Source organism: Jaculus jaculus, chromosome 3 (genome assembly GCF_020740685.1).
Source record: "Jaculus jaculus isolate mJacJac1 chromosome 3, mJacJac1.mat.Y.cur, whole genome shotgun sequence".
Classification (NCBI taxonomy): domain Eukaryota; kingdom Metazoa; phylum Chordata; class Mammalia; order Rodentia; family Dipodidae; genus Jaculus; species Jaculus jaculus.
Window position 1 is genome coordinate 108479357 of NC_059104.1, and position 25385 is coordinate 108504741.

Here is a 25385-nt window from a genome sequence, read left to right on the forward strand (position 1 = left end):
GAAGGCACCAACTTGATTTCTCAGTGACTTTGCCTCTCAGGCATGTGAAGTCTTCAGCAATGGGTGTTACCATCTCTCTCACACAGGGAACCAAGAGCCTTGGCAATAGCCTGTAATGTTTTGGAGGCAACAAGGACCGCCCTGGCCAATGACTCACTGGAAGGTATCCCATCCCTGGCACTGAAAATTTTCTAGTAACAATCTATGGCTTCTGGATGTGCCAATATTTAAGAAATTAAATTTTCATATGTCTTAATTAAGAATATCTTGAATTTTGATTGATCCTCTCCCCCCCTTCTTCTATGCAATCTCTTCCCCTGACCTCACTTAGGCCTTTCTCCTCCCTGTAATCTGTTCTTCTACTTACATATATACAATACCATCCTCTTAAGACCTTCCTTCTCCTCCCTCTCTTAGAGCCTTTTCTAGTTTATGGGCCTCTGCTACTGATTTTGTTTCCAGATCACACACAAATCTATACATTTGTAGCTAGGATCCACATAGAAGAGAGAACATGTGACGTTTGGCTTTCTGGGCCTGGGTTACTTCACTTAGTATAATCCTTTCCAGATCCACCCACTTCCCTGTAAATTTCATTTTTCTTCACCACTGAATAGAATTCCATTGTGTAGATATACCACATATTTATTATCTCTTCATCTGTAGATGGCCATCTACGCCATTTTTCTATATTTATTAGAATTCAATTTCAAAAGCAAACACTATCTGGAAAATTGGATTTAATTACAGCCTAATACAAGACTTAAATTAGTTTCAGATTTTAATTTAGCCTTTGTTCAACTCAATTATTCAGTCTTATAGCCCATAAAACTTTATCATTCTCTCTTAAGCCCATTAATGGTAACTTTAAACTGGCAGAGGAAACATGAGCATTGTATATGCTAACCTTTTCACTGACTCTACATCTAAAATTTAGAATGTGTTGGTTGTAAAGGGTCAGGCTTCTACTGTAAAATTTAATTACCATGTCAGAAATGACATTAAGGGACTCTGGAAAATGAGTCTGCTCTTTTCAGACACAGCACTGCAATGCTGTTCTCAGTCTTCCTCCCCATAACCATCCAAACCCATGTTAAAGCTCACTACACTATATTCAGCTATATTGTTTTTCTAGCTATTTCAGAACCAATCAAACCCTGAAATTTTTCCTCCTTGAACCTTTTTTCATAAATAAAATATCTATTCATCTTTATGTACGGAAGTTTTAAAATACTAGTCTTCCTTGTCCACATTCATATGCATGGCACTTGGCAAAGGCCTGTAGATAATCCTGTCCTAATATATCTGCAAGATGCCATACCTAGCCATCATACCTTGTGAATGTATAGAGGTACATGTATCTATTTATACAAACTATATGTTTATTTAAGGGAATTAAAACCATGGGGAAAAAGCACCAGCCACCACTAATACCTTCTGAGAAGGTATCACTGTGAACAATAATCCCCAAAATGAACCATACTAAAGACCAGTGAGGCTCTTATGAATCTTCTTTTAAAAAAAATAATAACAACAGGTAAGCCTGTTATACTGATGCATGCCTTTGATCCCAGCACTCAGGAGGCAGAGGTAGGAGGATCAATGTGTGTGTTCATGGCCAGTCTGGGACTACCTGGCCAACCTGGCCAAGAAACAGGCTTTATCTCAAAAAGAAAAGAAGAGGGGGTTCCGGTTAAGATGGTGGTGTAGGTACCACACCAAAGCAGCCTACGGGGGAAAAAGCCAAAAAGAAAGAAAAAGAAAAGAAAAACCTCAGCAAAATACACTTTTACTAAAAAGTGAGGTGTATAGGAAATTGAAATGGCAGTGGAGAAGTAGGAGAGATCCAGAGCCCACATAGGCCAGCAGAAGCAGCTCCAGCAGGTCCACTGACCGCAGCAGTGGTGGTCACGCACCAGAAAGCTGCCAGGCTTGGCTTGAGCCACAGGAAAAGCCAGGTGAGGGGAGCTTCCACTCACACCGGAGCTCTCCGCAAACTCAAGAAACGCGAAGGGAGAGTGGCAGTGAACAACGGAGGAGCAGATCACAAGGTAGAAGAATGCGTGGAACAGTGAGAGAACCAGAGCAGCATCAGCAGCCTCCCCTCCCCCACCGCCAGTGCCCAGCTCCAGAGAACTAGAGCAGTGGTCCCAGGACCCAGCCACATCAACTTGAACCAACAGCAGGACCCAAGCAGGAGCAGATTACACCAGGGAAGGGTCTCACCTGCTCACAAGCTGACTTGGAACCCTCAACAGATCAGAAATCTTAACCTCCTTGTTTTCAGGATTAAGGGTGTGGGTGAGGCACCACACACCTTAAGGGACAGTTAGAGAATCTGATTGTCATAATAGCAACTCTTGGATAAATACTCTGAGAGTCTGGACCACCACACCTAACACCTTAAGCTCCTACCCTGAAGTTATATAACATTAGATTGTCTGATACATCTAATAATACCCAGCTAATTAGAAAATCCAATCATTAAGTAACCCAGGACGCACAAATACATACATTATTACACAAGAAACTCCCAAAATCAAGACAATATGAATCCACCAAAAAGTATTAATACATCAGAAATGACATCCACTGAGAACGAGTTAGAGGAAATGCCTGAAAAAGATTTCAAAAGAATGATTATAAATATGTTCAAAGAAGTCAAAGAAGAAATTAAAGGAATGAAAGAGGAAATCAAAGGAATCAAAGAAAACACAGGACACCAATTTAATGAAATAAAGAGGTCAATACTAGACATAAAATCTCACCAGTAGAATGGATGAAGGCAAGGACAGAATATCTAAGCTAGAAGACCAGGTGGCAGATCTAATACAGTCCAACAAAGAGAAAGACAAACAAATAGAAAAGTATGACAGGGAATTTCAAGATATTCAGGACACTATGAAAAGATCAAACATAAGAATTCAGGGCATAGTAGAAGGAGAAGAATTTCACTGCAAAGGTATAGCAGGCGTCTTCAATGAAATCATAGAAGAAAACTTCCCCCAAATTGGGAAAGAGGTGCCAATGCAAATACAGGTATCCTTTAGAACCCCAGCCAGACAAAACCTGGAAAGAACCTCTCCTCGCCATATTATAATCAAACTACCAAACACACAAACCAAAGAAAAAATATTGAAAGCAGTCAGAGAGAAAAATCAAGTTACCTACAAAGGCAAGCCCATCAGGATTACAGCAGATTATTCGACACAAACTTTAAAAGCCAGAAGGGCATGGAGTGATGTATTCCAAGTGCTGAAAGATAACGACTGTCAACCAAGGTTACTTTATCCTGCAAAACTATCCATCCAAATAGACGGAGTAGTAAGGACATTCCATGACAAAAGCAGGCTAAAGGAGTATTTGAAGACAAAACCAGCCCTATAGATAGTACTTGAAAGAATCCTCCATGTTGAAGAAAAAGAAAAGCACACATATAAGAAATCGGGAAAAAACAAAGAATACTCAAATACTAGTTAACACAAGAGAGCAAAGGTAAAACCGGAACTACAAAAAAATGGCAAAATTGAATATACACCTTTCAATATTATCTCTCAATATCAACGGCCTCAATGCCCCAACCATAGGTTCGCAGACTGGCTTAAAAAGCAGGATCCTTCAATTTGTTGTCTCCAAGAAACCCACCTTTCTACAAAGGATGGATACTATCTTAGGGTGAAAGGTTGGAAAATGGTGTTTCAAGCAAATGGACCCAGAAAACAAGCTGGGGTTGCTATCCTAATATCCGACAAGGTAGACTTCAGACCAACATTACTTAAGAAACATAAGGAAGGTCACTATATATTGATTAAAGGCACCTTCCAACAGGAGGACATTACAATCCTAAATATATATGCATATATCTGAAGGACTCATCCCATTTCTTTAGAAGTACATGCTCAACCATGTTTATTGTCACTCAATTCATAATAGCTGAGAAATGGAACCAGTCTAGATGCCCCTCAACTGATGAGTGGATAATGAAGATGTGGCACATTTTTATACAATGGAGTTCTATTCAGTGGTAAAGAAAAATGAAGTTATGAAATTTGCAGGAAAATAGATGGATCTGGAAAGGATTATACTAAGTGAGGTAAACCAGCCCCAGAGAGCCAAGCACTGCATGTTCTCCCTCATATGCGGATCCTAGCTACTGATTGGGCTTCTGTGTGAGAAGGAAAAAGCTCAGCAGCAGAGGCCAGTAAGTTAAAAAGGAGATATAAAGGGAAGAGAAAGGAAGGGAAGAGGTTGGTATTATATATATGTAAGTAGAAGAATAGATTAACGGGGGTGAAAAGGCCCAAAGTGAGATCGGGGAAGAGACTGAGTAAAGGAAAGGTGGAGGGAAGGCTAATCAAAATATAAGAGGATGCAAATAAATCATATGGAAGGAATCCTCTGGTTCTGGACAATGGAACACTCAGGAGCCATAGATCATTGTTAGAAAATTTTTCAGTGCCAGGGATAGGATACCTCCAGTGAGTTGTTGGCCAGGGAGGTCTCTGATGCCCCCAAAACATTATAGGCCATTGCCGAGGCCCTTGGTTTCCCACCAGGAATCAATGGTAAGACCCTATTGCTGAAGACTCCACGTATTTGGGCTGCAAGGCCACTGAGAAATCCTGCTGGAACTGAGCTGATAAACTCCTCCATGTAGACCAGCTGACAGAAAGCTGGAAGAAGCCATTCTACATGTAGTTCAGTGGGAGAAAGAGATACCACCAGTGAAGATACTCAACAGCAGACACTGCAAGCTTTATAATTGGCCAGACAGGCCAAATGAGCCAACGGGTGCAATAGTGGCACGTCTGTCATGGTGGAAACCAACAGCCCTCCAATTGGATTGGAGGCCCGCTCCATGGGGGAGGGCAACACATTCCTGATACTGAAAACTTAAAACAGGGGTAGTCATGAGTCCTAGGGGTGTAACATCTGCTGATGTCTGGAACAATGTATATACTATGCTTATCAAACTGCCCAGTAAGCAGTTCTCTTAATATTTGTACCCTTATATTAACACTACTCTCACTTTGGGTAGAGAATCTTCTCTTTTTAGATGGCAGTAACCTTGGAATGACTCAGAAGGTATCAATCACAGTGCTGGAAAGAAGTGACTGGAGTACTGAGTAACATCTCGATCACACCTTCCAAGGCTCAGGGTCTAATGCGGAAGAGGTGACAGAAAGAATGTAAGAGCCAAAGGAAGGGTAGGACTCCTTACAACGTGCTCCCTCCAGACATAAAATGGCCTGGATATCCAAGATCTCATAGTGCCTGGCACTACCTACACAAGACCATCATAAGAGAAGGAAAAGATCATGACATCAAAATAAAAGAGAGACTGATTGAGATGGGGAGGGGATATGATGGAGAATGGAATTTCAAAGGGGAAAGTGGGGGGGGGGAGGTATTATCATGGGATATTTTTTATAATCATGGAAAATGTTAATAAAAATTGAGAAATAAAAGAAAAGAAGAAGCTGGACATGATGGCACATGCGTTTAATCTGGGCACTTAGGAAGCAGAAGTATGAGGCGTGCCAGGAGTTTGAGGCCCCCTGAGACTACATAGTGAACTCCAGGTCAGCATGGGCTAGATTAAGACTCTATCTCAAAAAACCACACACATACACACACACACACACACACACATCACTAATTGTTTCAAGGACTTTCTTTTGAACCTTCCAGTAATCAATTTCTACATTAGAAAATCTTTTACATAAATCATAATTTTTATAAAAAAAATTTTTAAAGGCTGGTAGGATGCTTTAGTGGCTAATGTGCTTGTCTACAAAGCCAAAGGACCCAGGTTTGATTCCTTAGAAACAATGAAAGCTAGATGCACAAGGTGACACATGCATCTGGAGTTCACATGCAGTGGCAAAGGAGCCAACAATGCACACTAGAAGAGACAGCACTGTCAACAAATGATGCTGGGGAAATAGGACAACCATATGTAGAAAAATGAATCTAGATCCACTTCCCTCGCCCTGTACAAAAATCAACTTCAAGTGAGTTAAATACCTTAATGTAAGACCTGAAACCCTAAAATGACTGGAGAAAATAGAAGGAATGGGGAAAGACTTCTTAAGTAAGACCCCATAGTTCAGAAAATTAAACAATCATTCAACTAGTGGAATTTCATAAAAATGAAAAGCTTTTTCTGTTGTTATTTTATACACACACACACACACACACACACAATTTTTTTTTTTTTGCTTCTTCAAGGTAGGATCTCTCATTCTAGCCCAGGCTGACCTAGAGTTCACTGTGTAGTCTCAGGGTAGACTTGAACTCAAGGAAATCCACCTACATCTGCCTCCCAAGTGCTGGGAGGCATGCACCAGTACCAAGCCCAGCCCTAAAAAGTTTTTGTACAGACAGACATATAATAAACAGAGCCAACAACCTCACAGAATGGGAGAATATCTTGGCCAGCTATATCTCTAACAGAGGCCTAATATCTACAAAGAACTCAAAAATTAGGCAATTAAAAAAAAATCAAGCTGGGTATGCTGGCACATGGCTTTAATCCCAGCACTCTGAAGGCAGAAGTAGGAGGCTGTTTATGAGTTTAAGACCAGCCTGAGGATACAGAGTGAATCCCAGGTCATTCTGGGCTCGAGTGTGACCCTACCTCAAAAGATAAATGGCAACAAAAAACAACAACAAAAATCAAACAGGGCTGGAGAGATAGCTTAGCAGTTAAAGCACTTGCCTGCAGAGCCAAAGGTCCCAGGTTCAATTCCCCAGCAACCACATAAAGACAGAGGAACAAGGTGACACATGCGTCTGGAGTTTGTTTGCAATGGTTCATTCTCTCTAATAAAGAAATAAGTAAATTTAAAAAAATAAATAAATAAACAATGACTCAAACATTGGCCAAAGAATTGAAGACAGAATTTTCACAGGAAGGAATACAAATGGCCACTGCTCACTTAGAAATGTGCAACATGCTAGTCATCAGGGCTACATTAAAACAACTATGAGATCCCATCTTATTCCACTCAGGATGGCAATCATCAAAACATCAAATGACAACAAATGTTGGCAAGGATGTGCAGAAAGAGGAGCCCTTATTCACTGCTGGTGGGAGTGCAAACTTACACAACCACTATGGAATGCAGTATGAAGACTCCTGAAAAACATGAAAATAGTTCTACCATCTGACTCAGCTATTCCACTCTTGGACATTTACTCTAAAGAAACCACTCTTTACCTCAAAGATACTTGCTCAAGCATGGTTATAACTGCTCCATTCATAATAACTAGGAACTGGAATCAATCCCGATGCCATCGATAAGATGGATGAATACTGAAGATGCATTATTATACACAGTGTAATTCTACTCAGCAGTAAGGAAAAAATGAAATGATGAAATTAACAGGAAAATGGATGGACTTGAAAAATATGCTAAGCAAGGTTCACACATAGTCTATAAAAGTCAAACACTGCATGTTGTCTATCATATGTTGCTTCTAAAATGGGCCAGCTGAGGAAGAGGGTAAAAAGCAGTAAGTATTAGGAATATGGAGGTACAACTAGACAAAGACCAGGAAAAAGTGAAAACAGGAAGGGAGAAGGAGATAATAAACAAACTAATAGAGGGAAAGAATTTGGGGGCTGGAAGAGTGGGTAAGCTGGAAGATGGGAGGGAGAGTAAGGGAACTACACAAAACTAGACTAATGTGGTCAGTACATTAGGAACCATCCTCCAGGTTATCAGTACTAAAGATATAACCTCCAATGAATGTGGGTGGATGGATCTGACAGATACACCCAGTAGAAGGTGGAGGAAGTTTTAAACCCCAAACTGCAGGCTCTAGCTTGGGAATCCCAGGAATGTAATTGGGTTACCCTTCTCCACCCCCATGAGCATTTGGCCAGGGAGATCCACAAGGTCCCCTAAAAAGGTAGGCCCATTAAAGCACGTGGTTACCCAACAAACTTAAAAGATGACTCAACTGCTGAAAACACCACAGGCTGCCATCTCAGGACATGACAGACCACGAGGAATATGAGGGGAAAGCCAGCAGTCTCCTGACAAACCCTCATGGTGCTGTAAAGTGCTGTGGGAGCTGTGACAATGGTCACCAACAGCATGGACAAGCAAGAGACCCCACAAAATATACAACCACCAAATGGCCAAGAAACACATACTTAATAGTGGCCATACCCCATGTAGGCAACCAACTGTCCTACAATTGAACATGAGCTCGTACTAGTGCAGGAACCAAGTCAGACACACACAGGTAGTAAACTCACAACCCCCACAGAGAAGCCCGCATTACTCTCTGGACAAGATGAGTGGGAATCCTCATCAAAACGTCTCTCAAAATTATATGTAGGCTTACACAGTATGGCCGGCGACATTAGCTAGCGCTCGCTCAACTCTCTCTCTAACGGGGAAAGCAGCGGACTACCAGAGACTGAATTCTATCTGCCTCTTTATTTCCAACAGACTCACGTTCAACTTTCACTCACGAAAATAGCCGGGAAAATTTTTATTAATCCTTTTTTTTCTAAAAAAAAGTTAATATAAAATTATAGCAAAAAAAACAAACAAACAAACAAACAAAAACAAAAGGAACCTGAACTTCAGTAACACAGCTGGAACAATCCGCAGCGGCAGGAGAAGAGATTTAATTTTAGTTGATTTTCTGTGGTTGTTGGTTTTTCGCTAGTCTCACGGTGATAGAAGCTGCTGGAGGTTTGGTTCTCCAGGCAGCAGTCGGACGCTAACCAGGGATCTGGGGATCTTCGCACCATCCCGAGGTCTGAATGGGACGTCCTTTTGAAGGATGTGCAATGCTCAATCATAAGTGTGACAAAAACTGACAAGCAGGAAGCTTATGTACTCAGTGAGAGTAGCATGTTTGTCTCCAAGAGACGTTTCATTTTGAAGACATGTGGTACCACCCTCTTGCTGAAAGCACTGGTTCCCCTGTTGAAGCTTGCTAGGGATTACAGTGGGTTTGACTCAATTCAAAGCTTCTTTTATTCTCATAAGAATTTCATGAAGCCTTCTCACCAAGGATACCCACACCAGAATTTCCAAGAAGAAATAGAGTTTCTGAATGCAATTTTCCCAATGGAGCAGCATATTGTATGGGACGTATGAATTCTCACTGTTGGTACTTGTGTACTTTGGATTTCCCAGAGAGTCGGGTAATCAGTCAGCCAGATCAAACCCTGGAAATTCTGATGAGTGAGCTTGACCCAGCAGTTATGGACCAGTTCTACATGAAAGACGGTGTTACTGCAAAGGATGTCACTCGTGAGAGTGGATTTCGTGACCTGATACCAGGTTCTGTCATTGATGCCACACTGTTCAATCCTTGTGGGTATTCGATGAATGGAATGAAATCGGATGGAACTTATTGGACAATTCACATCACTCCAGAACCAGAATTTTCTTATGTCAGCTTTGAAACAAACTTAAGTCAGACCTCCTATGATGACCTGATCAGGAAAGTTGTGGACGTCTTCAAGCCAGGAAAGTTTGTGACCACCTTGTTTGTTAATCAGAGTTCTAAATGTCGCACAGTGCTTTCTTCACCCCAAAAGATTGAAGGTTTTAAACGTCTTGATTGCCAGAGCGCCATGTTCAATGATTACAATTTTGTTTTTACCAGTTTTGCTAAGCAGCAGCAACAGCAGAGTTGATTAAGAAAGATGAAGAAAAAGCGCAAAAAGAGAAGACACATAGAAGGTGGTGGCTGCTTCCTAGATGTTGATACTGGGGGCTATGCTGTCCATGACCACCACCTTGTAGTTGCAGAAAGCCCTAGGTGTAATGATAGTGTAATCATTTTGAAGTGTATGCATTATTGTATCAAGGAGTTAGATATCTTGCATGAATGCTGTCTTCTGTGTTTAGGTATTCTATGCCACTCTTGCTGTGAAATTGAAGTGCATGTAGAAAAAAACTTTTACTATGTGAAACTTTACAACTCATGTGGAAACAATTCAATTTGGTTTATGCACAGTATAATATTTCTGCAGGTATCATCCAAAATTCCCCACAGACAAGGCTTTCGTCCTCATTAGATGTTGGCCTCAGCTGACCATCTGGGACTGTTCTGTTAAATTGCTGCCAGAATTTTACATCCAGTTACCTCCACTTTCTAGAATATATTCTCTACTAATGTTATTTAAAAAACCAGTTTCTACTTCATACAGGTGTTTTTTGCAACGGCAATTAAAGTTTTTCTTCCACAAGTTGAGTCCTTAAGAAAATGATTCCAGTTCATTTGTGTATAACTATTTGAATGATTGTTCCTACATTTGAAGTCCTTTGCTTTCTCCCCTCACCGTGGTGTCTTGCCTCCCACTCCACCCCCCAATTAAAGCAATACACTGTGCCACTGTGGGTTTGTATATTAATCTTACACCCCAGATGGGGGAGTGGGGGAAATGGTCCCTGGGCTTAATTTTCCTTTAAGGCCATGGGAACGTGGCCTTTTGAGCTCTTCTGGAATATGACAATAATGTCTCAAAAATGAAATTAAAGGTCTCCTGGATGATTAGTGGGAGGACCTGTAGACAGTTGGTAGATCAAGATATAGCCGAGCCCTGTGGAAACCATCTGTTAAGGGATGCTCTTTAGTAGTTAGCTTCTAATGCGGTAGTGTACTACCTTTACTAACTTGTTAAGTGATCTGAGGGGATTCTTACCAAGAAGTCTTAAGCAGGGAGATTTAGCGAAGTGGTGTCCTGGATGTAGATCATTCAGCTTCACTTACTTCCAGCAGCCATTGTCACCAGTTTCCACTAATGGTGTCCTATGAACTTGGATTTAAAGCTGAATCTATGGCTTTTCCATCGGACTTCAAGTTGTATGATATGTGACGCATGTGGACTGTCTGGCTTTACCTGTTCCTTTTGGTCTTCGTTCACATGATCAAATGAATGACTGCCCAAAATGAGAACTGTTGCCCTGAGAGCCATACAGCAGAGTGCAGGAATGAATAACAGTCTTCTGAAAATACACAATGGGAGCAGACTAGAAATGCCAGCTTTCTAGAGTTACCATCTTTTAGCTAATTAGAAATACTGTGGGATTTAAGCAACTGAGATAAGAGCAAAGTTGACTAAATTTTGTATCTGTTGTCCTCACAATTTTTTCCTGACAATTTCTGGATTGATGCAGTGATGTTTTGTTCCTTCCGTATTTATAAATGAAACACCTTTTTTTAGTGTTTCTACACATAGAACCTACTTGGTTTGAAATCAAGTGGTTGGAAGGGTTCTGACTTCGGTGTTACGCATGCTGTTGATGGACTGTTTCACTGAGGAGCTCTCTGTCAGCTTTATCAGTTTGCCTCTGTGGTGAGCCCAGCGCTTAACCTTTTCACTTGCCCTGTTGCAAGGAACAATGCTTAAGATGGATTTTGTTCTTGAACAGTGTCCCAGTAGACTTGATGACATTTGTTGGCCTGAGGTTTGATTTCTTTTTCTCCCCTCCCCCCAATAGAATTAAGAATTCTGATGTTGAAAACTCACACAAATTTATGTGGAACAAAGCCTAAAAAAATGAGAAATGTAGATCAAATAGTAATCTAAATGTGATAGAGGAGGGAAAATTTTGGTGCCATAATTTCTCTCTTAATTGGTGTTGGACTTTAATCAGTTGAAATGTATTTCTGTACCACAATGTAAGCTTCAATAAAAGTTTGCTTAATTAATTATCTAGTAAAAAAAAAAATTATATGTATATCTCCCTTAGTCAAAGCTGTACTCACCCTTACTTGGAGAATCCGTCTTATTGTACAGATGGCAGAAATTACTGGGAAGACCCAAGATTCACCAATTCTACAAGAAAAGATAGCTGACTGTTAACCACAAGATGCACCACCTTTAATTCCTACTCTTTACCAGATTAGCTAAACTGGCAGATACATGTGGAATAAAACCCTAGAGATTCTAAAAGTGGAATTGAACTCCATTTCACAGAAAGTCATTAGAGGATTTCCAGCAAAGCAATGACATATATTCAGTGTCCATGTTTTTAAAGATCAGTTTGGCTATAAGCTAAAAAAAACTCAACAAAAGAAAGTGAGGGCTCTTGAAGTATGGAGATGTTTGGACATCATTAGGATTAGTAAAACCTATGTCAATATGATTTTAAAAAGTTGAACTGAATGCACTGCATTTTACAACATAGATGGTTATCAGTTTATGGGGTTAGGGGCAGAATGTGGCTTGAATCAGGTGTCCTCCATAAACTTAGGTGTTCTGAATGCTAGGTTCCTAGCTGATGAAGATTTGGGAATTAATACCTCCTGGAAGCATTATTGTTGGGTGTGGATTTATGGGTATAATAGCCAGTTTCCCCTCACCAGTGTTTGACATACTGTCCTGTTGCTGTTGTCCACCTTATGTTGGCCAGGGGGTGATGTCCACCCTCTGCTCATGTCATCGTTTTCCCTGCCATCATGGAGCTTCCCCTTGAGTCTGTAAGCCAAAATAAACCATTTCCTCCCATAAAAAAGAAAGAAAGAAGAAAAGAGGGAGAGAGGGAGGGAGGGAGGGAGGGAATGGGAGATCAATCAGGGGGTAAGAAAAGTGAAGCATGATCCAGACTGCACAAGAGCATGGGAAGGGATGAGCTGTGAAAAGCTCATAAGTTATCAAGAACCTGACTATGGATGAAACAACAAGAACTAGGATTCAGTTAGAGAAAGTATATTTTTGAATAGCAACTCTTAAATTGTTTCTATTTATGAACTAGAGAAATGGTACAGTGGTGGTTAAAGGCACTTGTTTGTAAAGCTTCCCAGTACCCACATAAAGCCAGAGGCACAAAGTGGCACATACATCTGGCATTTGTTTGCAAGGGAAAGAAGCCCTGGTGTCATGTCCATTCTCTCTTTCTCTCCCTCTTGCTTCCTCCTTACAAAATAGTAAAAAATATAAATAAATAAAATTGTTTCTATTTAAATTCAAGAGATCTTCTAGCACAACTGAAAATCCACATTACTGAAGGGGATGCACAAGTCTACAGCTGAGAAAACAGTCAGGACTGGAGATGTGGATTTGGCAGCTGACAGCATACAGATGGAATTCACAGCCATGAAAGGCATGAGGTTACCTACAAGCAAAGCACAGAGAGAAAGAAGTAGGATACATTCCAAATTACAATGCTAAAGCAAAGGAAAGCTCAGCAATGGTAGTAAGGATCGAGCAGCCAGAACACAAGGTGAGAAAAGGACAGGTTAATGGGTCTGGAGTCACAAAATTCTAAAATGGTTTAAGAGGGAAGGGATGGTTAACTGTAAATACTGCCTTTGGAATTCAAGTCAATAAGGACTGATAAAAACACTGAATGGAAATCTGTATCCTTTTAAGGGCTGACTCAGTGGAGCAGAGTACTCAGAAGACAATACTGTGGGTAAAAAAGAAAGGGGACATGAAGTGCTCTCTTTATGCTTTTTTAAAAATTAATTTATTGATTGATTTTGTTTGTTTTTGGTTTCTTTTGACGTAGGGTCTTGCTCTATCCCAGGCTGGCCTGGAATTCCCTATGTAGTCTCAAGGCTGGCCTCCAACTCACAGTGATCCTCCTATCTCTGCCTCCCAGTGCTTGGATGAAAGGCATGCGCCACCATGCCTGGCTGCTCTTTATTCTTAATGTGGGGGAGACCAACAAATAGCAGGGAGAAAAGAAAATGTAGGAGACAAATGAGAACTTACAGTAGCAAATGCACTGTGCAGGGGAGTACAGAGACTAGAGCACACTGCAAGAGTTGGTCACCCTTAAAAGTCAGTCTTGATTGTCCACTACATTAGGCTGAAAGTACCTAGGAGATTAGTGAAGCACACCCTCTGGTTATATCTCTGAAGGCTTTTGCAAAAAGAGTTAACTAAGGGAAGGGATTAATGTGGGCAGGAACCAGAGAGAATAAAAGGGGGAAAGAGAGAATCCACTAGCACAAGCATTCCCTCTATCTGCATCATGGCCACCATGACCTGAGCTGCCATGCTCAGGCAGGTCCAGCTCACTAGCATAGACGGAAACTTCTGAAACCATGAAACCTCCATAAGTTGTTTATGTCAGACATTCTGCCACAGTAATAAAAGGTCTAACAAAGGAGCACAAACAAAGATAGCTATCTACTGTGGCAAGAAGAAAAGTACAGTATTTTAATAGGTACTTTATACACTTTAAAAACTTTTAAAAATTAGTTCCTACTCTCTAGGAGGCCTTGGCATATCTATTTTGTCTCTTCCTTCTGCTCTCTCCACTAGCAAATAAATATAAATAAATAAAATCATTCTTGACATGAGAAAATTAAGATAGAAAATAGAAAAAGACCACTACTTACCTCCCACAAGTTACGAGGGAACCTCACCAGCACATTTATCACACCAAAGTGCTATAAATGCTATAAATGTAGAAATTAGCTATTAAATACCTATGTATCATCAAGAAAACAGGGAAAAAAGGGATACAACTCAACCATGATTTCTTCTCCTTAAGGGAAGAAACTGATTTTTCTTATATATCTCTGACTTAGTCCTAGTACAAGAGTAGTTTTTGAGTATTTACTAACTAAATAAGGATATAAACAAAACAGTGCAGACAGATGAATAAAGACAGAAGGGGGAGGGAGTATAGGAGGGAGGGAAGAGAAAGAAAAGAGATGAGAGGAGAAGAGAGGAGAGGAGAGGACAGGAGAGAAAAAAACTGAGCTGGAGAGATGGTTCAGCAGTTAAGTGTACTTCCTGTGCAAGCATGAGGACCTGGAATGGGCCTGAGAATGCCTGAGTTCAAATCTACAGATCCCACATGAAACAGCTGGATGAGGCCATATGTATCTGTAACCCCAGAGACCCAAGAATCACAGGAGCTCTGGAATCACAGGCTCTGGAATCAGTAAAAGGAGACTCTGTCCCAAAACAAGATCAGGCAGAAGAGCAACAGAGTGTGATGCTCAACCTTCATTGTATATCTTTTCTTTCAGTACTGTGTTAATTTGTAGAAGATACTGGAAACAAAACAATTGATTTGAGAAAAAAAAATTGATATTAGTAGAAAGAACAATTAATATCCAAGGTGAGGCTTTTACAAAATATTTATTGATTGATTGATTCATGAGATGGGAGAGGGAAGAGAAATAAAGGAGCACTTCAGGGCTTCTTGCCATTGCAAATAAACTCCTGATGCGTGCACCACTTTGTGCATCTGGCATTACGTGTAAGGATACTGGGGAATTGATCCGGGTCCAGCAGGCTTTGCAAACAAGCACCTTTAACCACTGAGCAAGCTCCTGAGCTCTAGGTTGAGGCTTTTATAATTTGACTGCTCCATTCCCCTCTCAGAGTTATGAACCGAATGTACCTTTTTTCTTGTTATGCTTCTTATCTTTGTTAATTAGCATTTGTTTACCCTAATTCTATAAAAATATTTAGTATTTTTTAAAGCTAAGTTCAGATGTTCTGCCTGAAAGTGCTTTGCAGAATTGTTTTAGAATCAGTTACCAATCCCCTTTTTTGCATTGTGTGTGTGTGTGTGTTTGGTACATACATATATATATATACAATGTTTCTGGCCTCATGAACCTTAGTCTCATCATTGAATTCTTTAAAACAAAGACAAAAGATTGTCTCTATATCTACAGGTTCATCTCCTGGGGGATGGTTCAACATAGTTTGAGAACACAAATAAATGTCAGTACCTGTTTGCAGCTAGAGAAAAAGACAATACTCTTGTTCTTCAAGTGGCTTCTCAAGAAGGAATACAACACAATTATTTTCTGCTGTAGCTCACAAACGATATAGTTCTGCTCCAAAGTAGCAGGGGTGATTGTGGAATCAAGATGTTGCAGTCCAGTTCACATTGCTGGTAGAAATCACCCAACCAAGAGCAGCTTCTGGGAAAAAGAGATTTATTTTGGCTTAAAGGCTCAAGGGGAAGCGCCACGATGGCAGGGGGAAACGATGGCACAAGCAGAGGGTGGACATCACCCCCTGGCCAACATAAGATGGACCACAGCAACAGGAGGGTGTGCCAAACACTGGCAAGGGGAAACTGGCTATAATACCCATAAGCCAGCCCCCAACAATACACTCCCTCCAGGAGGCATTAATTCCCAAATATCCATCAGCTAGGGACCTAGCATTCACAACACCTAAGTTTATGGGGGACACCTGAATCAAACCATCACACAAGAGAAACACTTATTTCAAACACTGTATTGTGCTACCTTTGAAATTCATCACTAACATACTTTCACTACTGTCTCTTGGAAAGAAAATCACTATGTGATTAAAATACATTCAGTAAAAAAAAAAAAAAAAACCTTTAGCAATTCTATGTCAAGAAAAGAAATAGCAGGGTTAGAGAGAAAAGCACTTGCCAGCAAAGTCAAAGGACCCAGGTTCAATTCCCCATTACCCATATAAAGCCAGATACACAAGGTAGCGCATGTGCCTGGAGTTTGTTTGCAGTCGCAAAATTCCCTGTCATGCCCATTCTCTCTATCTGCCTCTCTCTCTATCAATCAAATAAATAAATAAAATATTTTTTAAATTTTTATTTAAAAAAGAAGCCAGGTATGGTGGTGCACACCTTTAAAACCAGCACTTCAGAGGCCAAGGAAAGAGGATCACTGTGAATTTGGGGTCCACCTGAGACCGCAGAATAAATTCCAAGTTGTTCTAGGCTAGAACAAAATCCTACCTCAAAAAAAAGCAGAGACCATACCTCAGAAAACAAACATTAAACAAAAAAAAAAGAGTTTGTTCTCTAGACCAGTATGAGAACGGCTATGATAGATTTCTCACACTTAAAACATATATTCAGAATTTGAGTAATTTAACCAGTATATGTAAGATGCTTACAGAGCTAATTACAAAAAGCATTTTATTGCCTATGAAATATAAATTCACAATCTCAAAACCTTGAACAGAAAAAAAATGTATTTTGCTTTGGCATGAACCCAGATATATTTGGGGTTTTTCAAACTCAAATGTGCAAGGTCCTTTACAAATTTGGTTTGTGTGGCTGAGAAAAGTAAACTGTGCTATTTCTTAGGAAGATTTTCACTAACAGCATTCATGGTATCAGCAAAGGCCAGATCCAAGATTCTATCTGCTTCATCAAGAACTAAAGAAGAAAAATCCAAGTTGATGTACGATTTCAAAAATACAGTAACCTAAAGCAGAAAAGGACACTGGCTGGGTTGGAGACAGTGCAGCTGTAGAGCTTGGCTAGCATGTATGATGCCCTGGCTCAAAGCTCAGAATCACAATTTAAAAGGAAATAAGATAAAAACTCACAAACGCTAAAACTTCCATAGTATGTAGTGTTGTTAATCTTTCTTTAGACAAAGTTACCATAGATACATAAAAGGCCATAATACAGGAACCCTTACTAGGACTACAACCTTTTTGAAAGTACAGAAGCTTTTAAAAATGTAAAGTTAGCCGGACACGGTGGCGCACATCTTTAATCCCAGCACTTGTGAGGCAGAAGTAAGAGGATCTTGGTGAGTTCAAGGCCACCCTGAGACTACATAATGAATTCCAGGTCGGCCTCGGCTACAGTGAAACCCTACCCTACCCCGAAAAACAATTTTTTTTTAAAAGGAAACATGATTAAACTACACACTAGGTAATATCACTACACACAAAAAACTCTAAAACAAATGATGGTTGGACCTTAGTGGGTTATTATTTAAAAAAAAGAAAAATTGTCAATACCTAATACTAAAGTTCCAAGTTTTACATGTAAAAATACATACATTCTGAGAAGTCATGATACTTTCCCATTTTTCGGAGAACCTCAAAGATCTGATAAGCCAATTCCCTCGTAGGTGATATTATCAGAACCCCCAGCCCATGTGCTGATTCCACTGCAGACCACACAAGGTCACTGCCCGTAGTGATGTAACCATTACAGCACCAGTCTTCCTGCCTGTAAATTTAAACACCACTACATTTCTATCGCTTCTTCTGGACCAGTGCTGAGAGCAGCAGAGGCGCGGACCCCAGGTGACACACCCCGCCGCGGGCCGGCCCCCCGTTCCCGCCGCAGACTCGGGGCCAGCCTCACCGTCTCGTAGCTCTGCGTGAGCCGGCCGATCACCTCGCGCTCGACCTGCCACTCCGGCTTCTTCCGCTGCCTCCTTAACTCCTTCTTCTGGCTCTGCCGGTGGCTGTGCTTCTTCTTCCAGCGATTGAAGCTCCGCACTGGGTCAGCTCGGGCTCCGTGACCGAGAGAGTGGGCACTTCGGCCCATGCTGGCAGCGCGCAGCAACAGCCCAAGCCGCTCCCGACGCCAGAGACACGGCGTGGCCTGAGCGATGCACCGGAAACAGCCCGCGGCAGCCGGCGCAAGGGCGCATGCCCAGGCCCGAGAGCCCGCCCCCAGCCTTTGAATCCCAGGCTAAGGCGAATGACGACAGGGAAAGTCCACGCGCTGATTAGTGGTTTGGCTTCCGCAGGGCGGAGCTCTCTCTAGACACTGTGCTAATAGGTACTTGGAGAAACCGGCATCCCTTTGCCTCCCTGCACACGGGCTTTTTAAAGGGGCACCTGTGTGCTGCGGTTGTTTTGATGGTGACTTCATGGTATTTAACATTTAAAAACCACTGGTCACGTGAACTCCTGAACAAGGCTGTGTTGAAACAAAGCAAGTTTTCCTTCTGAGTTTGTCACAGATTCCATCTTACAAAAAATAGTAAATGTTGCTTTAAGCTGAACTTTGAGCAAATTAGGTGGTTTGTGTGATCATAATTTCAGTGGGGTAATTTTTCTAGATTGCAACAGCAAGGAACAGTACAGTGTGTGACATAGATTTGAGTTGAGCATTTGCACAGTTTGGTTAATTTCAGCTTTTTGACAGACACTGACTTGTGAACACATCTTTCATTTACTAAATCCTTGTTTTGAATGAAAAAAAAAAAAACACTGCTCAGGGCTGGAGAGATGTCTTAGCGGTTAAGCGCTTGCCTGTGAAGCCTAAAGACCCTGGTTCGAGGCTTGATTCCCTAGGACCCACGTTAGCCAGATGCACAAGGGGACGCAGGTGTCTGGAGTTGGTTTGCAGTGGCTAGATGCCCTGGCGCACCCATTCATACCCTCTCTCTCTCTGTCTCCCCCTATCTATCTATCTATCTATCTATCTATCTATCTATCTATCTATCTATCTCATCTATCTATCTATCCGCCTCTTTGTCTGTCACTCTCAAATAAATAAACAAAAAAATTAAAAACCACTGTTCTGGTAAGGCAGCTTAGAGTGACTGGAGCCCAGAAAATAAAAAAGTAGAACTGGGGTTGGAGTGATAGCTTAGCGGTTAAGGCGTTTGCCTCAAAACTAAGGACATAGGTTTGATTCCCTGGGACCCAGGGAAGCAGCTGCACAAAGTGTGTCTGGTGCAGCAGCTCTTGGCCCTGGCACACTCATCTTCTTTCTGCCCCTCTCAAATAAGGTTGATACAGCTGTTTGGGGGTGACCCACATTCCCATAAGTCACCTTCTCATCCATACTGCTGTGCATAAACCCAATAAACTCTTTGATTTGTCAAGCTTGACTTACTTGTTATCATTCCTCTGTTCTGTTCTGAGTGCACTATCTGGGTAGAATAAATGTTACTATCTCCCTGGAAAAAGATTACACACTACCCAGTTGACCATCTTGATCCAATACAGTGGAGCTAGTATAGTGAGAGCTATGTATCACATAATTAGATTTTAACTTTATTTATTTATTTACGAGTGGACAGACAGAAAAACAGAGAATGGGCACGTCAGGACCTTTAGCCACAGAAAGTGACCTCCAGATGCGTGTGTCCCTTGTGCATGTGCTTACATGGGTCCTGGAGAATTGAACATGTGTCTTATGGTTTCACAGGCAAATGCCTTAACCACCAAACCATTTCTCAAGCCCAAGAATACATAATCTTAAAGTGCTTACTTTGTGTTGTGGTACTTGTCCTTCAGGGATATACCAGACTGGGATTTTGCCTTGGAAGCTGCCTCTAATGAGGAGAAAAAGGTGGGAAACAGAGGAAGGTAGTGAGGGGTGTAATATTTGAGAGGGGAGTGTATCTAGGAGTGAATATACTATATTTTCTTGAGCATGCCATATGTCCAAAGCTGAGAATCCAAAGTGGGGGAACCAGCACACTGTAATCAAGACTCTGAATAGCAGGGCCTGTGTTCTGGGGGCCTGAGACTGTGACTGAGAGTTCCATCATAACCAAGAGCCGTTAAGATTCTCAGCAGTGACACTGACGTGTATGGGGAGCAGTCGTGTTGGGACAGGAACACAAGAGCAGGTCACATGTGCTCTGTGTGGCCAGAGCAGAGGTGCTGGTGTTGAACCTCTGTTTTCATCCTCATCTAAGGAGGGACAAGAGAAGTAGGTCCACCCCACAACCAGCAAGGATCCCCCTCCCCAAAGACTATCACCTCCAGCAGACCAAATGTTCAGAGCACACGTTTATGTGGGACACCTAACTCAAACCATAACATTCCCCCCACCCCGTCACCCATACACTGATGAACATCCATGGTGTAAAATACAATGCTTCCAGCCCAACTTCAAGTCTTCATACTTTTTTACCATTCCCAGCACTGTTCAAACATCCCCATAGTCCAAGGCCTCCTCACTGTGAGCTGTAACCACTTACATAATGGTACAGGATAAATATTCACATTGCAAAAGATGGCATTACAGGAAACACTGAACCAATACAAGATCTAAAACAAGCAGGGTAAACTGACATAGTGCCAAGTCTGATGCTGCAATCAGTGACAAAGGCTCTGGTTTTCCAATTCTGCCTCTCCAGCCGGGCTGCTCACGGACGGGGAAACAACCCAACCTGAGGTGGATGTTCTGCCGCTGCCTCTACTCAGGGCCTAGCACTGCTCCACGTTGCTGTTTTGTTTGTTTGCATGTGTTTTTTAATATTGTTTATTTATTTCCAAGCAGAGAGAGAGGAGGGAAGGGGAAATTGGCACACCAGGGCCTCATGCATTTGCCACTGCAAATGAACTCCTTATACAGATGCCAATGTGTATGTAGCTGGCTTCATAGGATCACGTGATTTATTTTCAATGATGTTTGTTGATATTTTAAATATTAAAATGGACTTGATTCCACCCAAAGAGTTTGAGGTAGCAATGCTGTTTACCTTTTCATGGTTTGAATATAATTTGAAAGAATTTAGTAAATGTTTCTATAATCCTGAGGCATATTATTCTATATCTTCTTTTACAAAATTTATTTATTTATTTATTTAAGAGAGAGTGAAAAAGAGGCAGAGAGAGAGAGAGAATGGGCACCATAGGGCCTCTAGCCACTGCAAACTAACTCCAGTACCATGCACCACCTTGTGTGCCTCTGGCTTTTGTGGGTACTAGGGAATCAAACTGGGTCCTTATGCTATGCAGACATGTGACTCAACCACTAAGCCATCTCTCCAGACCTCATATATTCTTTTTTTTTAAGTTTCATTCATTTATTTATTTGAGAAGAAGAGAGAAAGGAAGAGGCATGCTAGGACCTCTACCCACACTGCCAACAAACTCCAGATGCTCACACCACCTTGTGCAGCTGGCTTTATATAGGTACTGGGGAATTGAAATCAGGTCCTTGGGCTTTGCAGGCAAGCATCATAGCCACTGAGCTATATCTCAAGCCTTTGTCTATATATTCATTTTAGGAACTTACTTTGTCTGTTTAGAATAAAATAGCCACAGTAGCTTCAGCAAACAGGCTGATGACAGTTCCTTCTTGGATATTTCTGCAATTGATTTTGTATATTCACTAGGCCTTTAAACCTTCATAGAATTCTCTAGGATAAAATGCACCTAGAAATATCTTTTACGCTTGATCTGTTAAAGTACAGGTTTTCAGTACATGGTGGCACACGTTAATCCCAGCACTTGAAAAGGAGAAGTAGTAGGATCATTGTGAGTTCAAGGCCAGCCTGGGACTAAAGAGTGAGATCCAGGTCACCCTGAACTATATGACACCTTACCTCAAAAAAAAAAATAAAAATAAAAAATAAAAAGGACAGGTTTAATTTTGCTAATACTGTGATGGCTTTTCAAATTCAATGTACCATGTTTCCTACATGGAAGTAGCTTGTTCTATTTATTTGGGTATAGGTTATATTTCTTTTAATAGCTTGTTTTCATGAGCAGATCATGAGAATATATTACATGCATGGCCTTTATGGATATATTATACTTAATTTTACATGCTTATTTGAAAATTTATATTGAATAGTATAATTATGTATGTATGCCTAAGTATTCATATCCACACAAAGATGTTCTTAGAATAATACTTTTGTCTTTACTAATCAGTGAGTATTCTGTCATTTAAATGCATAGTGATGCCAATATTTTCAGTGTAGTCACACATCTCGAGGCAAGGAACTTCATAATTTAAAAATATGAGAAAAATGCATCTACTTCGATAGTTATAATCTTAGGGAAAGAATATTACATGCACACACACATAAAGTAACCTATAGGATGTCTTGAACTGACAGAAGCACACTTGGCTAGTACCAGCTGGTGGTTGTCACAGTAGAGATTAAGAACTCACTGAAAGTTCTATGGTCTATTGTGATATCTACTCCCTTAGTGCTGAATTCTGCCAGTATGTGTCTAGGCACTGAGCCATAAAGTCAGATTTCTGCAGAAAGTGTTAGGAGCGTTATTTTTTAATGGTATTTAACTATGGGCTGTTGTTCATCTAAAGGTATGTTGACTGGCCATTGAATGCTTTCCCTTCAAGTAGACTGGACAGTAAATTTTAAATATTTTATATAATTAATTCTTCATGAATATACACTGATAATTCTGTTTATGCAATAATTTCATTCACTAAATTACATATATGTTGTTTCTATTTACATGAACGTTTATAAAGATGTGTATTGCCATTGAACTGAACATGTATTGTGGGTTATACAGAATGCAAGAGATATCCATTACAGATAACTCCCTGCCCACTTCCCTTCCAAAAAGAGGTCACTTTTAATAGTTATTCAATCAACAATCACTATTTTAACATACTAATGGATAATATGTCTTTCAATACCCAAAAGTATAAATGAATTGTCAAGATGGATGAACAAGAATGTAAAGATTTACTGTTGATTTACACTGATGAGTTTATATGTACATAGCTATGATAACCAGTAAGAACTCTATGTAGAGATTGTTGTGAACACCTATCTATTATCTATCTATCTATCTATCTATCCATCTATCTATCTACCTTTGCATCTACTTATAGATTTAAACAGTTGTGGGCTAGAGAGATGGCTTGGAGGTTAAGGGCTTGCCTGTGAAGCCTAAGGACCCCGGTTCGAGGCTCGGTTCCCCAGGACCCACTTTAACCAGATGCACATGGGGGCGCATGTGTCTGGAGTTCATTTGCAGTTGCTGGAAGCCCTGGCATGCTCTCTCTCTCTCTCCCTCTCTCTCTGTCACTCTCAAATAAATAAATAAAAATGAACAAAAAAAATATATATATAAAAAACAGTTGTGAGAAATGCTAATCCTGTTGTCATGTATTAGTGGCTTAGTTCTTACCAGTATGAAGTCTGTCAAAAAGTTGAACTCTGGGCTTCAAACTTTGGTTTGGCAATGGGCTGAAAGTAGAGGCCCTCATATTTAAGAGGAATTAATAAAGTAAGATCATGTGTTTTCATAGGCACTAGAAATTATTTGTTTAAAAATTTGCATTTGAAAGCATTACTTTAGATATTTTTAAAAGTTTGCATTATATCACAACAGATTTATATGCAGCTGGCAATTATAGAAAGCACAAAGCTGTTTCTGTGATCCTAACAAAGTATCCTTTTCTTCACCAGATAAAATCAAGTTAGGCTATTATATTTCAAAATGTTAAAACACCATAACACTTCAAACAAACTCTGTTCGTGTTTAAGAGAAAGCTATGTGTTTTGTTTTGTTTCGTTTTCATTTTCTATTCTTGATGAAACGTTTCTTTCCAATGGAACCCAAACCTCCCGAATACCATTCAGTGTCATCCAAAACTGGAACTTCTGTTTCTGGATTTTAAAAATCCCTCCACAAATAAACTATGGAATTAGATCACCCTTTTTTACTCCGAACTTCTCTTTCCCAAAATCAAACAGCACACTACCAACATTTCCATCCTAATCTTCACCTATAAGACCAGTTCCTACATGGATGACGTGTTTTACAGCCAAGGCAGAGCTGGAGCTGCTCTTCCACAGCATCCAGGGGGAGCAGCTATCTGAATGTCTGTTTTCACACTCACTTTCTCCTAATCTTAGGCTCTGCCCTAGTCCTAGCCCGCAGCCGCACAGACCCTTGGGTGGGGTGGTGGCTGCTCAGAGAGCTGAGAAAGCGGATCCCTGAGCGGCCCCGTTTAGCAGGCCCAGGCTGCTTGCTGGGGAAGGAGGCTAAGATCTCACAGGTGCGGGGTGTGGCCAGGAGGTGCAGGCACCAGCGCAAGCTGGGGCGCGGAGGGCGGGGACAGGGGGGCCAGCAGCAGCGGGGGCGGGGCGCGTGCAGGGGCGGGAGCAGGTGGGGGCGGGGCAGCCATGCACCACCTCTCAGTCCTGGAGCCCACCCCACCTTCCCGCAAGGCCCAGAGGCGATTTTTTTTTAATTTTTATTTATTTATTTATTTATTTGAGAGCGACAGACACAGAGAGAAAGACAGATAGAGAAGAGAGAGAGAATGGGCACGCCAGGGCTTCCAGCCCCAGAGGCGATTTTTTAAAAATTTATTTTGCAGGGAATTTGTTTATTGAGCATTAATGTTAACACTTCTAAATTAGGTACTTACTGAAGAATTTTTCTTTGTCACTGCCCTATCAATGAACATAATGGAAAATATTATGCAGATCTCAGGCACGGAAATTATAACAAAAGATCTACCCAACAAGTATCTGCTTTACACTAAAAACTAATCCAAAACAAATAATTTGAAGCCTTCTGTGATTTGGAAGTCTTAAAATTTTATCTCCTGTTTTATTTGAGATTTTTTTTTTAGACAAATTGACACTGTACAGAGAGTTTGCACCGCTGGTAAAACTACTGCCTTAGAATTGTTGGCTTTAAGTAACAGAGGTATAATTTGAATTCGCATCAGAGCTTTCTAAAATGGCAACAGTACAAGCATATGACTTTTTCTTGTATCCAAAACTGGTTCTGGCTCTCCTGTCTGAGGAATAGAAATCTGGAAAGCCTTCTAAAGCTGCCACGATGTCCTAAAATGCATTGAAAAGTTAGCAAACTTCATTGGTCTTGTTTATCTTAATAACACTGGGCTAAACAGAAAAGGGAAATTCAGTGAACAGTAACAAAAACAGTAGGTTAGGTCTGGACCTGGATGGAAGGTTTGGTAAGGTTG

The 25385-nt window shown here is 40.9% G+C and overlaps 1 long non-coding RNA gene and 1 pseudogene across 1 annotated transcript; one reads left to right on the plus strand and one right to left on the minus strand.

Moving 5' to 3' along the window:
• Window positions 1-6778: 6778 nt before the first annotated feature.
• Window positions 6779-18329, minus strand: LOC123459298. The gene is made up of 4 exons (XR_006636200.1): window positions 18063-18329; window positions 15685-15879; window positions 11749-11818; window positions 6779-6825 (listed from the first exon to the last, which is right to left on the minus strand). It is a non-coding gene; the product is annotated as an uncharacterized LOC123459298 (long non-coding RNA).
• Window positions 8695-10368, plus strand: LOC123459296 (annotated as a pseudogene).
• Window positions 18330-25385: the final 7056 nt, after the last annotated feature.